Genomic DNA, 14,130 nt, shown 5'->3' on the forward strand with positions numbered 1-14,130 from the left:
TGTATAATGATATTTTCTGGCATGGCTGATGTTTAACACTGGCCTAGGTGTTAAAATTTCTGCATACCTGCGACAATTCTTTCTCGATTTATTGGTTCAATTAGCTAGGATTTTGTATCGTTTCTCTTGAGAAAGATGCCTTCAGGCTAGGATTCTCCCATTATGACTGGAGATTATCAAGCTTATTTGTATATTAAAAAACAACTACTTTAGGTGAGTCTGGGAGATACATTTTTCATTTCGTAGAAACAAATATCAATTTCATCTATTAAAATATTCCCATTGCGTATACCATTCTAAGATTCTGAAAGATGACAAATTTGGTTTCAATTTCTGAAAAAGGGGGATTAGTATGCTGGTCTTTTCATGTTACTGCAATTGAATTACATGCAGATGTCATGCTTCATCACTAGTTTTGTTTATTGTGCACCTGCATTTACATGTACCGTAATAATGGAGTAAATGATTCACCAAGTTAAGGTATTAAGTTCTAACAAGGCATTCTCGAAGACGCTGGAAATAAATTTAAAATGGAGCTGCAAGATTCTTTGGAGTTATCAAATGGCTCCAACATAGAAAGATAGGTATGGTTAAGGCCATCCTTTGATGATGACTCGAGACTGGTGCAGCCGAACCAGCTCCGGTGGGAGGATGAAACCAATCAAGACCTGCTCTACAACGTCCTGGTGCAAATGTTTACAATTATTCAATTAATTTGCAATGCAAATGGCTTGAGGAATCCTCAGTGATGCCACGCCTGTTACGCTTAAAGCATCTGCATTGGAAGACACAACTTCACGTCAAGGAGTATTACGGCATCACATTTTTCATCAACAAATTTTCCGTCAACATAAATTAACCCATCCACTCATATTTTCCAGGTAATTAATTAATTAAATATATCCATACATTCATATAAATTGCAAGTTTAAATTAAAGCATGAAGACAACACTTGTTTTTTCTCTAAATTACTCCTTACCTAACAGGACCTAAATACACCAACGGACATCAGCCTTTTAAAGCACAAAAATACATTGGATACTTCAAAAATTAAAATCACCATTCAATCCTAATATAAATGGCTTTATATTAGTGTAACCTCTACCCTTTAACACCCTTATTCTGGTGAAACACCCAAGAATTATTAAGAAAATTCATCGATACCTTCGTATAAATTTCAAGTTTAATAAATAGAAATGGATGATCGATAAGGAGATCAGACCACTGTACTATATTAAAGACCATCCATGGAGAAGTAGTTGTAGAGAGTGGAGGTGAAGGGCTTCATTGGGGACGATTAATGAAGTTTTGGTCTTGAAATTTCTGCTAAATTATGGAAAAGTGTTAGAGACATTATCCTCATATGATATCGACTAATGCACTTTATTTATTTATTTGTTAGCATATACCAAGTAAATTTTGCAATACTCGTTAATTTGCCAGCCTGCAATGCATCTATTACATTGGTGGATGTATTAAAGAACTTTTAGAAAAGTAAACATCGAGATTCAATTTTGTTTTTCTCATTTGTTATGCTTATGTATTTCTTTAGATGAGTTTGAATTTGATGCGTAATTACTGTATTCCTATCTAATATTTTACATATTGCAGCCTATTTCAAAAAAAAAAAACACTTTATGTAAAATTAGTCTGGATGATTAATTCTAATGTTTTTCAAATTAAAAGTATTAATATTTTCAAATTATTTATAATTTATAATATTATAATATTTTTAATGACATTAACTATATATATATAGAGTACTTATAGGATAACTAATATGCATATTAGCGTTCATAAATGAGTAATTCATTAAATAAATAAATAAATAAAATTTGTCTCCGAAACTAATATTTTAAATTATATATTAACTTTTCGATTGCATTATAAAAACTTTTGTGCAGTAAAATTAAAAGTAATATGTATATATTATGATTTTAGGTGACAAGGTCGTTCAACATCCGACATAGTATTAGAGTCTGGCTAGGTCCGCCATTGTCCTTTACAATAACGAAATGTGATTTCTTTGCTGACAGTTTTTTATATTTTTCATTGATTTTGTAGCAAAACAAATTTAGCAACGAAAATATGATATTCCTAGCCAAAGGGTTTTAGTTACAAAAATCAAAATTTGTAGCAAAAGAGTGTTTGCTTCAAAACTAGATTTTAAAGCCAAAAAATTAGTACAATGTAAACTTTTCATAGCATAATAATTTTTGCTACAAAGAAAAAAAATAATTCCATAGCAAAAGAACTTTAGTTACAAAATTCTAATTTTCTAGCTAAATCATATTACCTGCGAAATTTAATTTTCGTAGCAAAATAATTTTAGCAAAAAAAAAAAAAGATTTTGTAGCAAAATTATATTAGCTATAGCTATAAAAGTAGAATTTCGTATTGAAAAATGAGAAAAACAATTAAATCAACAATCCAAATTTTAATTCTTCGAAAGAATACAAAGAAAATAAAGATACAACCATGCTGGAAGTAAAATTCATGAAAGAGATCAGATTGCTTGCTGATTGCAATTACACTAATCATTTGAATTCCAGATTTCACGACTTCTAAGTCTGGCAAGATTAAGGCTCATTTTTAGGTAGCTGTCCTTGTGTCAAAGCGGCTACCTTCATTACCAGCCTCGTCAAGCCTAACCTTTTCAATACATCTATCTCGCCACCGTTGCATTCTAAACCGGATCCAACTGTCTCTGCGGCAACAGACAAGATCTCGTGTTAAACCAGGTAGGGATGACGAATGATGCTATAGAAGGCACAGAATATGTGTATGAATGCATATAGTATAACAAACCAAAATATTTTGTGGCGTTAGAGGTGTAAGATATATACAGCAGAGAGCTTCTGCAATATATACTGAAAATCTATGCTGCCTGAATTCAGTACCTATGAGTACAATAACCAAAGAAAATGTGATTTGGCTTTAGTGTCCAAAAATAAAAAGGATACTAAAGCTTGGATCAATAGGTAAACCAAAACAATTAGTTCTGCACCCGAGAAAGGCTTTCCAAGTTGATATCTTCAATAACTTCCTGCTTCCATCTCTGGGGAACCATTACATAGATTTCGTCCCGCACTTTTGTCATCAATTTCAGTACATGACTGTAGTCGGGATTATCCTGTTTGATAGATTCAATAATCCAATCCCAGTAGGCATTCTCCATTATATTCTCTTTCCACTTTTCCTGGTCATGGTGCAAGCTATTAAAATGTGGTAATTAAGAACCATTAGATAATAGACCAAAATAATTAATAAATATATAAAAAGAAATAAACAAAACAACATACAACATTACTAAACAAATAAAAGAAAGAAGACGAAAGTTCACTAACAATGTAAATTAGGTATTTTCCAGGCAAACTGGGATCATAAAAAAGGGCAATGTGTTCTCCATGGACATATTCATTAACAATGACTGCATTTTTCATGTCCAAACTCTTCCCAGGATATTTTGAAATGCTATGCAATGTTTTTGACTTCATTTGTATTTGTCCCATCCCTGAATATGAATACGGACTCTACTCTCTCTGTAGCAACAGCTGTTGGTTCACCTTCTTTGTCTGAGCTACTAGAAGAAGGGGAAATCAGAGAAGAAGATGAGATAAATGCAGACAGTGGTGTGATTAAGCTTCTGGTTTCCTTTGCATTAAATAATTTCACGATAGACTCCTCAGAAAGTGTTTTCTCCAAACCTTCAATGTCCGCATCTGCACTTAGCTGTAGGATTTTCTCCCTCAAAAGTTTCTGATCTTCAGATACCTGCATGCTGTTGGAAATAAGGAGTTGTGGAAGAGAATTATAGTAGAGAGAAATTTTATTTGAAAGAAACGTTGATGCTTTCTTGTTTTTCAAATGCGCATACTACATGGGTATTTTATAGGAAAATTATTTGTAGTAGGTAAAATTTATTAACACATTGAGAATAGTAAAAGTCTGTTCTTGAATCTTCACTGCCTTGAGAATTGGTGCGTTGGAATCCTTATTCTTTTTATTTTGGGATTGCAAACTATATATAACACCCCCTCTTAATTTGTAATTCCAATATCTTTCTTGAACTATTGAAACTTCTCTTCGGTGACTGCCTTCGTGAGTTCATCGGCAAGCTGTGCTGTGGTCCTAACATGCTCCAGAAATATTTCTTTTTCTTGCACCTTTGTACAGATAAAGTGATGTCTGAGCTCGATGTGTTTTGTTCTTCCATGAAACACTGGATTCTTTGTCATGGAAATTGCTGCCATATTATCACAGAAAATTAGAGTGGGTCCATCAACTCTCTGTAACAAATCCTTCAAAATTCTTCTGAGCCAAACTCCTTCTCGAACTGCTTCATTCGCAGCAATGTACTCTGCCTCCGCGGATTGTTGGGGTGCAAACCCAAGTCCCACAACTTGCGAAGAAAATTCGACACCTTTTAAGTCCCAACTGAACTCCACTAGTATGAGGCCTTTTGGAGGATATCCAAAAACAAATCCGTGCGGGCTTAGCCCAAAGCGGACAATATCATACTAGTGTTGAGTTGACGCAGTCCTAACAGTGGTATCAGAGCCCGGTTAGATGGTGAAGTGGACTGGGTGGCATTGGGCATTGGTTGTTGTGGTGGGCTCGACCTTGTGACCTGCGGATGAGCCTTGTGTCGAAAGTCTCTGGCGGTGTCGGGTTGGTCCCGGTCGAGGTGGTCAGACAGCGGGTCCCTTTGTGATAGGTTGATTATTTGGATGAATGCATAATTTCGCAATTGGGGTTACCTCCAATATTATTATTATTAATTAATTAAGACATTTGGTTTGCTTGTTTGGTATAGACTAATATAATTCTAAAAAAAATTAATATTTTACACACTCGTTATTTTTGTATTGAGTATACAATTTTTTATTATGATCATTCAAATCATTTCACAATGAAAACAAAGTATCGAATTGCAATATTGTATGAATTATTCTCGGAGAAAATAGAAAAGATTATATACAAACTGTAGAAAAATCTAAAATATATTGGCCTAAGTAAATAAATATTATAAAACATGAAAAAAAATATATAAAAATAACTTGAGAGTGTCCGGAACTTTGAGGCAAATTTGAAATTAATAAAAAAACTATGTAAAAGAATAGGTTTGATTATTTTAATGAACCAATAATTTCAAAATTGGAGTTACCTCCATTATTATGATTATTATTTTTTTTAAGTCACTTCTTTTTCTCTGTTGTTACTTTATTTTTAAATAATATCTAAAAGTAAATACACTAGATAATATACAAAGTGCAGACGAATCTTAAAATAAATTAGAGTAAATAAATATTATAAAACATGACAAAAAAAATAAAGGTATCTAGAAAAATAGTATAAAAATAGCTAAGAGTCGTGGACCATTGATTCGGGTTCTCTTATTTCTTCTTCACATAAATCCGTCCACTCCTATTTGTTTTTCAGACACTCTGTCCCGACTAGGCATTAGGGTTATGTGTTTGGATTTTGCTGGCTTAGTTCTCTATTACTCTCTGAATTTTAATTTTCAGTTTTTAATGAATAGTTGCTTTCTTGTTTTATTTTACTCATTTTGTTTCGGATGCTTTTGTTGGAGCGATGAAATAAGAGAAGACGAATGAGATAAGAGGCACCAAATTAAGTGAAATTAGGATTTGGCTGGAGATTGGAAATAGATCGTATTACTGCACCACATGGAGCATATTTCTTCATCTGTCTAAGTGGACAGATCTTGACTTTGTGTATGAATAAAATACTGCAAAGAATATTTAAAGCATTGACTGTATTGGATGGTAAATCTAAACTTTTTGTGTTGCAAAATCCAGAACATGTTTTTTTTTAAGGTAGGGTCCTCAATCACTTGAGATACCCTCACTTTTCGGTATGCTTGTCGTAGCCAAGAGCCTTTTTGTATGAAGTGGCAAGTGAATTGTAGTTCAAGGTTTAATCCTGGGTTGAGAATCAACAAGTCGTAGCAAAATGGATTTTATGATGCGGCTGCCCAAGGCTCCAAGGTGATTTGAAAATTGAAATGTAGACGAAAGGCATTCAACCATTGATGAGAAATCAAACGATAAGATTTTAAAATAATGTCGGAACATGTTTGTTCGTATCAATAGAACACATGTAAGATATATCTATATACAATGAAAATATATTAACCAAGTCAACAAAATTTAAAACCAAATTATTCAATTCAACTTCTACTATTGTTTGCTTCTTGTATGGAACATCATAGATATAATTTCAAGTATGATGTTTGTGATATCCATGATATTTGTTAAAAAATTTATTTATTCTTGAACAATAAATGTTGCATATCTAGTGTTGATTTAAAATAGTTTACCACTCAAGTGCTAACAACGTAAAGATATTGTAACATTGATACCTTTTCAACGCGGTATTTCGTGACCATTTAGTTGGAATGTTGTGTGAATTATTATTTAGAAAACTTAATATCTCTGCTGTTATTTTCTTTAAATAATAAACTAAAACAAGAATGTCAACAACATAGAAGTAATGCAAGCCAAATCTGAACAGAAAATCCTAATCGCAAGTATGTGAAAGAGAAAGAGGGCTCGGGGGATTCTAGGAAGAAGAAAGAAGAAAAGCCTTGTCAACGGTTCAATTATGTTGTGCTCTTCTCCTTCACGGTTTTCCTATTTTAATAATGTTGAAACGAAGTTTCTAGATTTTCAATATTTTTTTAATGTTTTCTAATATTTATTTATCTTTACTTATTTATGCTAATTTATTCTAGATTCTTCTTTACTTTTTATATCATGCAATAGTGGATTAGGGAATGTTTCGCAATTAAGCGTTAGTTTTTAGTTGTTAGCTTATTCGATTAGCTTGTTTAGCTGAATATATTAGCTGTTTTTGCTAAAGTATTTGGTAAAACAGCAGTTTTGTATTAGTTGTTTATACGTAGAATTTCAACTAAGGATATTTTATATCTTCTAAAAATATTTAGTTAAGCTTTTCGGTGGGTAGACTTTTTTATAATATTTATTTTTACTATTTTTTAAATATTTTGTAAAAAATAATGTAATTTTATTGAAAAATATATTTTTTTCATTAAATATAGTATAAACAAAAAAATAAAAATTATTAGTATATGTATTTTTATTATAATACTTTTTAATTAATATTTATTTTTGTTAAACTTATAATTTTAAATAAATATATTCATTTTTAATAAAAATTTATGTGATAAAAAATATATATATATGAATTAATAATATTAATACTTTTTTCTATCTTTATTTTAACAAATTTACAAATTTTTATAAAAGTGAATTCATATGTTTTTAGAAGAAAATATTCAAATATCTAATAAATAGTATAATAAAAAATATATTAATATATATGAAAAAATTAATTAATTTTAAAGGCAAATACGGAATAAAAAAAATTTAATAAAAAAGGTAATCTGAAATATTGAGATATATACCGTGTTTCCAAAAACTGTTTTCCAAATACAGTACGATTCATTGTTTTTGTTTCGTATATATATTTATCCATATATTTTTAATCATTTATTTAAATTAACATATAATAATATCTTATATATTATTAGTAATGATAAAATAGCCGCTCTTATTGGAATGATCAACGAAGGCTTAAGATTTTTCTATTACTTTACACACTTTAAAAACTATCAAAACATTGAAAAAACACTTTACCAATGTTATTTATGAAATCACAAATAATAAAATATTACAAGAACAAAAATTCAAAAAACCCAATTACGTATATTACCTAATATTTGATTTTCGAACAGTCATAAGTACACCACCTCGTTGTTCAATAACTTAATTCTACAAATGAATATAGACGAAATGAGTATTATTCAATTATGAGACACTCAATTTAAGAAAACCTATTGGTACAAACCTATGCACCTTATTTATCTAAGAAAATTAGAAATACAAACTCACAATTTACCCTTTAATTTCTACAAGAAGATCATCCAACAACTAAGAACACTAAAAACCTAAAAATCAATTTTCATAGTTATACAATAAAACTCCTAGGTTATTAATAACTCTTCAATATCGTGAGAATAACATCGTGGGCAGGAAGATTCACACCACCAATAACTAGGAGAAGCACAAGCTTTGACCAGCGACGGTAGAGCAGAGGGCGGAGTACAACGTCGACGAGCTTCGCTGTGAGTATAGGGAGTCTGCTGGGAATTTTGTTAAAGTGTGAGCCACTCTTTTCAAATTTTATTATTTTTTAATATATATTTTTTTAAACTTATATAATATATATTTATTTTTATTTTATTTATAATTATAATATTGACTTTTTGTTACGGTTTGGCATATGTAATAAATATATATAAAACCTTATCTCGTCATAATTATAGTTGTTGCGGATAATTTGTCGAAACAAATAAAAAAATGTTGACCAATATAAAAAAATTTGTTCCAACAAAAAGCATAACAAAACCCACTTTTTGTAAAAGACCAATTGTTACGAACAGTGTAACAACTACAAATAGTGGATTTTTTGGTAGTGTACCTCCACCCGTGTGATTTGAAACTTTTAGGTGATTTGAAAGTAATAAAAAAATTAGGTAAAAAAGTATATTAGATTATTTCGATGAACGGATAATTTCAAAATTGAAGTTACTCTATTGTTATTGTTATTTATATAAAAGTAAATAATAATAATAATTATTATTATTATTATTGTTATTATTATTATTATTGTTTAAGTGACTAGAAGAATCTAGAATAAAGTGACATAAATAAATAAATATTATAAAGCATGAAAAAAATATAAAATATCTAGAAACTTCTTTTCAACGTTATAAAAATACATAAACCGGGAAGGATAATGGGAACCATAATAAAGTAAGAGAATGAAAGTGATGATTAGGGTTTCGTTCTTTCGTCTTCCCATAAATCCGTCCGCCCCTACTTCTTTTTCACACACTCTCTCCGGATTAGGGTTATCTATTTGAATTTGCTGGTTTCATTTTCAATGTCCTCATGAATAGTTGATTTTCTTGTTTTTATTTTATTTTTTTGGTTTTTTATACTTTTGTTGGAGAGATGAAATAAGAGAAGTTGAATTAGGATTCCGCTGGAGATTGGAAATATATCTTGACTTTGGAGCATATTTCTTCATTTGTCTGAGTGGACTGATCTTGATTTTGGGTATGAAGGAAATATTTCAACGAATATTTAAAGCATTGACTGGATTGGATGGTAAGCCTAAACTTTTTGTGTTGCAAAATTCAGACGAGGTTGTGATCATGCAAGATCTTAACAAGGACAGAAAAGATAATCTGACTCGTGTTAATCTGAATGCTGGGGATCTCTATCAGTATTTTACTCTGAAGAGTGCATTGGTTTCAAGTGGCTCCGAAAGTGCAGGAAAAAAGGAGATCGTTGAGGCTGAGACTCGAACAGTGAAGCAGCGTCTTGGGTTCCCCATATTTGAAACGGTTGTTCCAGAAATCAAGCTGTCATCCATTGCTTCGACTTCAGAAAACTTTGATTCCCAGCCTAAAGGGAAGAATGCTAACATTGAAAGATTGGAGAGAATGATCGACATAAACATAGCCTGCGAACCAGATCAGGTTTCTGCTGACGAACTGAATGTCGGTAATCTGGAGAAATAAGATCAGGGTGCCTGTGTCCGCGCGAGTCTTCATTGATTAGAACTCCTCTGCTAATGATTGCAAAGATCTTCAGGTAGCAGAGTCTAGTAGAGAAAGGGTCAGTGTTAAGGCGCCGTTGGATATAGACCTCCAAGCTCCAGCGTCCATGGAGAGTGACACGATGACGATAATCGATTCATCGAACGGAATGTTCCATATGACTTACAGGTGCCATCTTTAAAAACTGAAAAGGCACAAACAAGGGATGAGATTTCTACTAATGCAGCAGAAATGTTAGTTGTGATGTGGTCGTGGTGTCCGTAAATCTAACCAGAACAAACGCAAAAACCTCAATGAAAATCAACTGTCTTTTGAAAAAATAAAAATGATCCATAATGGCAATGTACTCTTTGTTATTGCTAGTATTGAGCGAATAATGTGAGGACAAAGTTGTAAGATTATGTTTGAGGGATGATCCTGCTCGAGTATGTTTGCAAGCTAGACAATTACAATTTCGTCAGAAACATATATCTTTTGGCAAGGGGTTGCTACCGGTTTAAATTTGATGATTACTATGATGCTTTATCCATAATTTGGTTGTTCGAATGACAACTTCGCGGGTTGAGGTAACATTAGCGCTGATTTGGGCAGTCGGTGTCCTGACCTTGGCCCATATGAAATGGCTCTAACGTAGAAAGATATATATGGCTAAGGCCATCTTTTGATAATGACTCGAGACTACATGCTCCAGGACTAATTAAATTGATGGAAAATATAAATAAATATATATATATATATACAACTAATTTCTGTTTACAAAAATCTTAATTAATCAATTAATTTGCAAATGACGCAAAAATGGCCGAGGAATCCTCAGTGAAGTCACGTCTGTCAGGTTTAGGCATCTGCATTTGAAGACAAAGCTCCACGTCAAGGAGTATTAATTACGGCATCACATTTTTCATCGATACATTCATATAAATTGCAAGTTTAATAAATAGAAATCGATGATCAATAAGGTGATGACACCACTCGAGGTGAGTCTGGGACGTGCTCTGCATTCTTTGGATATGTAAGAATATATCTATATTTTGTTTTGTTATGAGCATATAGATTCGGAGTATAATGAGTTTCATATACAATGTTAGAATAAATATCGTAAAATTAAAGCTACGACCTATGTAACAGTACCTAATGATGTATGTGAATTTGAATTTGCTGCTTAATCCATCTATTTGCACGCAATATTTTAGATCTGCAACTGTTATGTGCATATTTGCAATTGTTCTATGCATCATTGTCAACTAAAATATGTTAGGTGTTCTTAGTTATTACATTAATTACTTAGAGATGGGCTTAGCAAAAAAATGTTATGACAGTTAAAGGATTGAAAAGTAAAGTATTTTTACACCTTTGAAAGTGTACAACACAAAAATATTTAAAATTAAAATATATACTAACTGAAATTAAAATAACTGTTTATTTAAAATTAAAATTATTATATACAATTAAAAAGTAGAATTAAAATTGAGACTTCTAAAGAAACCCTAGACACGCCCCATCCTGCATCCGCTTCTTCCTCTCCTCTGTTCGTTCTTTGTTCGTCTTGTTCGTTCTCCTGCTTCTTCATTCTTTCATCTTTTTTCTTTTTCACTTTTCTTTTTCTTCCCGTACTTTCTCATTTTCCTTCTTTTAAGTTATCCGTACCGCACCCCTGAACCGCGCCGCCTCCGCCTTTCTCGACCGTCGACCGTCGACCGTGCTCCGCTGCGGCCTTTCTTGACTCGTCGACTGCGAGCTGCCCCTGCCCGCCGACAGTAAGCCACGTTTTATATGATTTCTTCATTCTATTGTTTTAGTTTATTGTATTGAGGCAATTTTAGTAGTATTTTCTTTTGTGCCACTGCTCTTTTTGTTTTGTTATTTTGCTAAATGTTGGGTGACGATCGCAGCTTCCGTTATTTTGAAAAAATGAGACTTGGTGAAGCCTTCTCTAGCTTTGAATCTGTTTAATTTGGCATTTTCGTGTTGATTTTTTCATGATCCAGGTTGTTTTTTTTATTTACTTTATTGTTTGTTTGTGTTGGTGTTAATTTATGAGTTTATTTTTTTGGGTGGTGGTTAGCTCAATGATACAAATTGCATACCTTTTCGAGTTCCTGAAATCTCTCATAGGATGCTGTATTTTTTGGCATCCCTCGAAGGTTTCCAATTGTAGTGTTTGCACTCTTTATCTCATTGTTATGAATGTTGGAGCAAAATACATTCCAATTAAAACTTTTCTTTCTGAAATAATACAGTTAAAAGCTTTTTGTTTTAGTTGTGAGTAACTTTATGATTCGAATCAAGACATGTGTGGATCAACCATGTCATGAGTAGTAGTTTTTGGTTGTTTTCTCAGGTTTCCATGGATGGAATTTGTTAAGTATGTCTAGTGAATGGTGGAGCTGTTCAATTTCCCGGCTTCAATGGTAATGGAAAATTACTCGTTCCAGTGCTTATTAACATTGTATCCATATAATATAAATTTTTATCAAATAATTCTAAAGAAACCCCCTGTTTCAATTTATAATCCATTTGTTTTGTAATACATATTTTGAATGCGTTGTTTGCTGCACAAATAAATCATTTGTGTCTTTTGTTTGCTTCACAATTAAAACTATTCTTGACTTGAATAGTTGTGTATTTGGTGCTCTGCATAATAATAGTCTAATCTAATAGTCATTTATTTATTTATTATGCGTGGATGTTTGTGTGTGGGCTGTTTATAGATTACATTGTAGGTAGGATCCTGGATTGGAATCGGGCATTTGGAAAAATAACATGACTGATGAACTATTGTATTCCTGTTGTAGATTCTCATTTTCTTCTCATCCCTAGTTATGTCTGCTCTTGTTCATATCATTTAATGTTCACTACATATATATTTTTTTTCTTTATTAATGTATTAATTTCCCTCATAATTTATAGTTTAAATTAGCTGGGACATTACTTGTCTGCAAATCTACGGCTAAATATTTGATTTAAATTTGTTTCAGATTCTACTTACAATGGTTGTATGTATTGAAATTAGCTTTTGAATATGTTGAGAATAATTGTTGTTTTACTAAATTATATTTGATCAAAATGTGTATTGCATGCTTACGAGAGAAATCCAATTTAGCTTGGTGTATTTATTTTCTCTAATAACCATTCTTGCTCATAAATATTTTTGAAATTCTTTCTAAAAATTTGTTTTTTCTCCAAAACATAAGTGCAGCATGAGTACTGTTACGCAGTTATGAACCTTTCATACTTAGGATGCAAGCTACCCAAGTCAGCTATATTTCATTCCCCAGTTTGAGAAATGACAAAGATGACTGGTTGGCTATTATTGGGTGAAACCTCGAGGTTGGATTGAAATGGTAGATGGAAAATGTTCACTCAGCCGGAAACTGTTTGTTCCATATGGTCTTGTTGGGGAGCATATATGTTTATAATTAAAGATTATTGTAGATGTTGGTGGGTGAATTGATTTTATCCCCCAACCGCTTTGCTTTTTGTTATAATTCAAAGTGTTTGGTATTTGGATACATTTGCACTCAATTAAATGTTGTTGTTGAATCGATACATGTTTAAGTTGATTGTTTAAACAAACAGATTTTACATGCATCAAATAAATTGATTATACTGTTGGTTGTTCTATAATTGTGTCATTGTATTGATGTTGGTCCGGGTGTCGTCAAGATAGGGTCCATGCTATAATTCTATTTATGTTGTTCTATACACCTAAAATCGGGTCAAATTATACTTGTTCAAGTTGACTCTGTAGTAATACGATCAGCCTTCTGAGCCAGGATCAAACTCTTCTTTTGACTATGATTGGGCACTGCAGTGGTAGAACCTGGTGAACCGGGCGCTCTTTGTTGTTTTTACATTTGTGTCATCGAGATAGGCTCCATCTCAACTAAATTATTATATACTTTTGCACTATGTTTGCAGCTTGTTCGTCGCCCGTAACTGCCAATTTGACGCTGCATGGGGTGTGGCGGTGTGGCCCGTGATTCTATGATGATTAACTTTTGTTTGTGGATTGATGTTGACCTCCTTTCCGTTGGTTGAACTTGCATTTTCTACTTTCTTTTGTATGTTTGTTTTTATGCTTTGTCGTATATGTTAGGCGAATTGCGAAGTAGTTATGTTCCTAAACAATGCGTACTTAGTGCAATTAATATTTCATGTAATATTCTTATATTTTGTAATGTCGTTTGGGGATGTTTTTCGTATCGTACAGGTTTTTATTGAAAGAATAAGAATATTTTTTTTTGTTACGAAATTGTGGTCGTTACAAATACCGTTACGAAAATTTTTAATGTTGTTTTGATTAGTTTTCTGACAATAAGCTATTGTAACAAAAATTATACCGTAACAAGTGCCGTTACAAATGGATGAACATTTAATGTAACGGTTCTTTTATTACGAGAAATATCCGTTACAAATTCATCAAAAATTCAAAGTTCGCATTACAAAAATCGTT

At 32.0% G+C, this 14,130-nt stretch overlaps 1 long non-coding RNA gene across 2 annotated transcripts; it reads left to right on the plus strand.

Moving 5' to 3' along the window:
- The first annotated feature begins 11,189 nt into the window (after positions 1-11,189).
- Positions 11,190-13,860, plus strand: LOC127259764 (uncharacterized). 2 transcript variants are annotated; one of them, XR_007840570.1, is made up of 3 exons: positions 11,190-11,431; positions 12,016-12,085; positions 13,596-13,860. It is a non-coding gene; the product is annotated as an uncharacterized LOC127259764 (long non-coding RNA). The 2 variants fall into 2 exon arrangements; XR_007840569.1 differs by lacking the exon at positions 13,596-13,860 and adding an exon at positions 12,874-13,565.
- The last annotated feature ends 270 nt before the right edge of the window (positions 13,861-14,130 follow it).

Source organism: Andrographis paniculata, unplaced genomic scaffold (genome assembly GCF_009805555.1).
Source record: "Andrographis paniculata isolate CXL003 unplaced genomic scaffold, ASM980555v1 Contig60END, whole genome shotgun sequence".
In the NCBI taxonomy this organism is placed as follows: Eukaryota; Viridiplantae; Streptophyta; class Magnoliopsida; order Lamiales; family Acanthaceae; genus Andrographis; species Andrographis paniculata.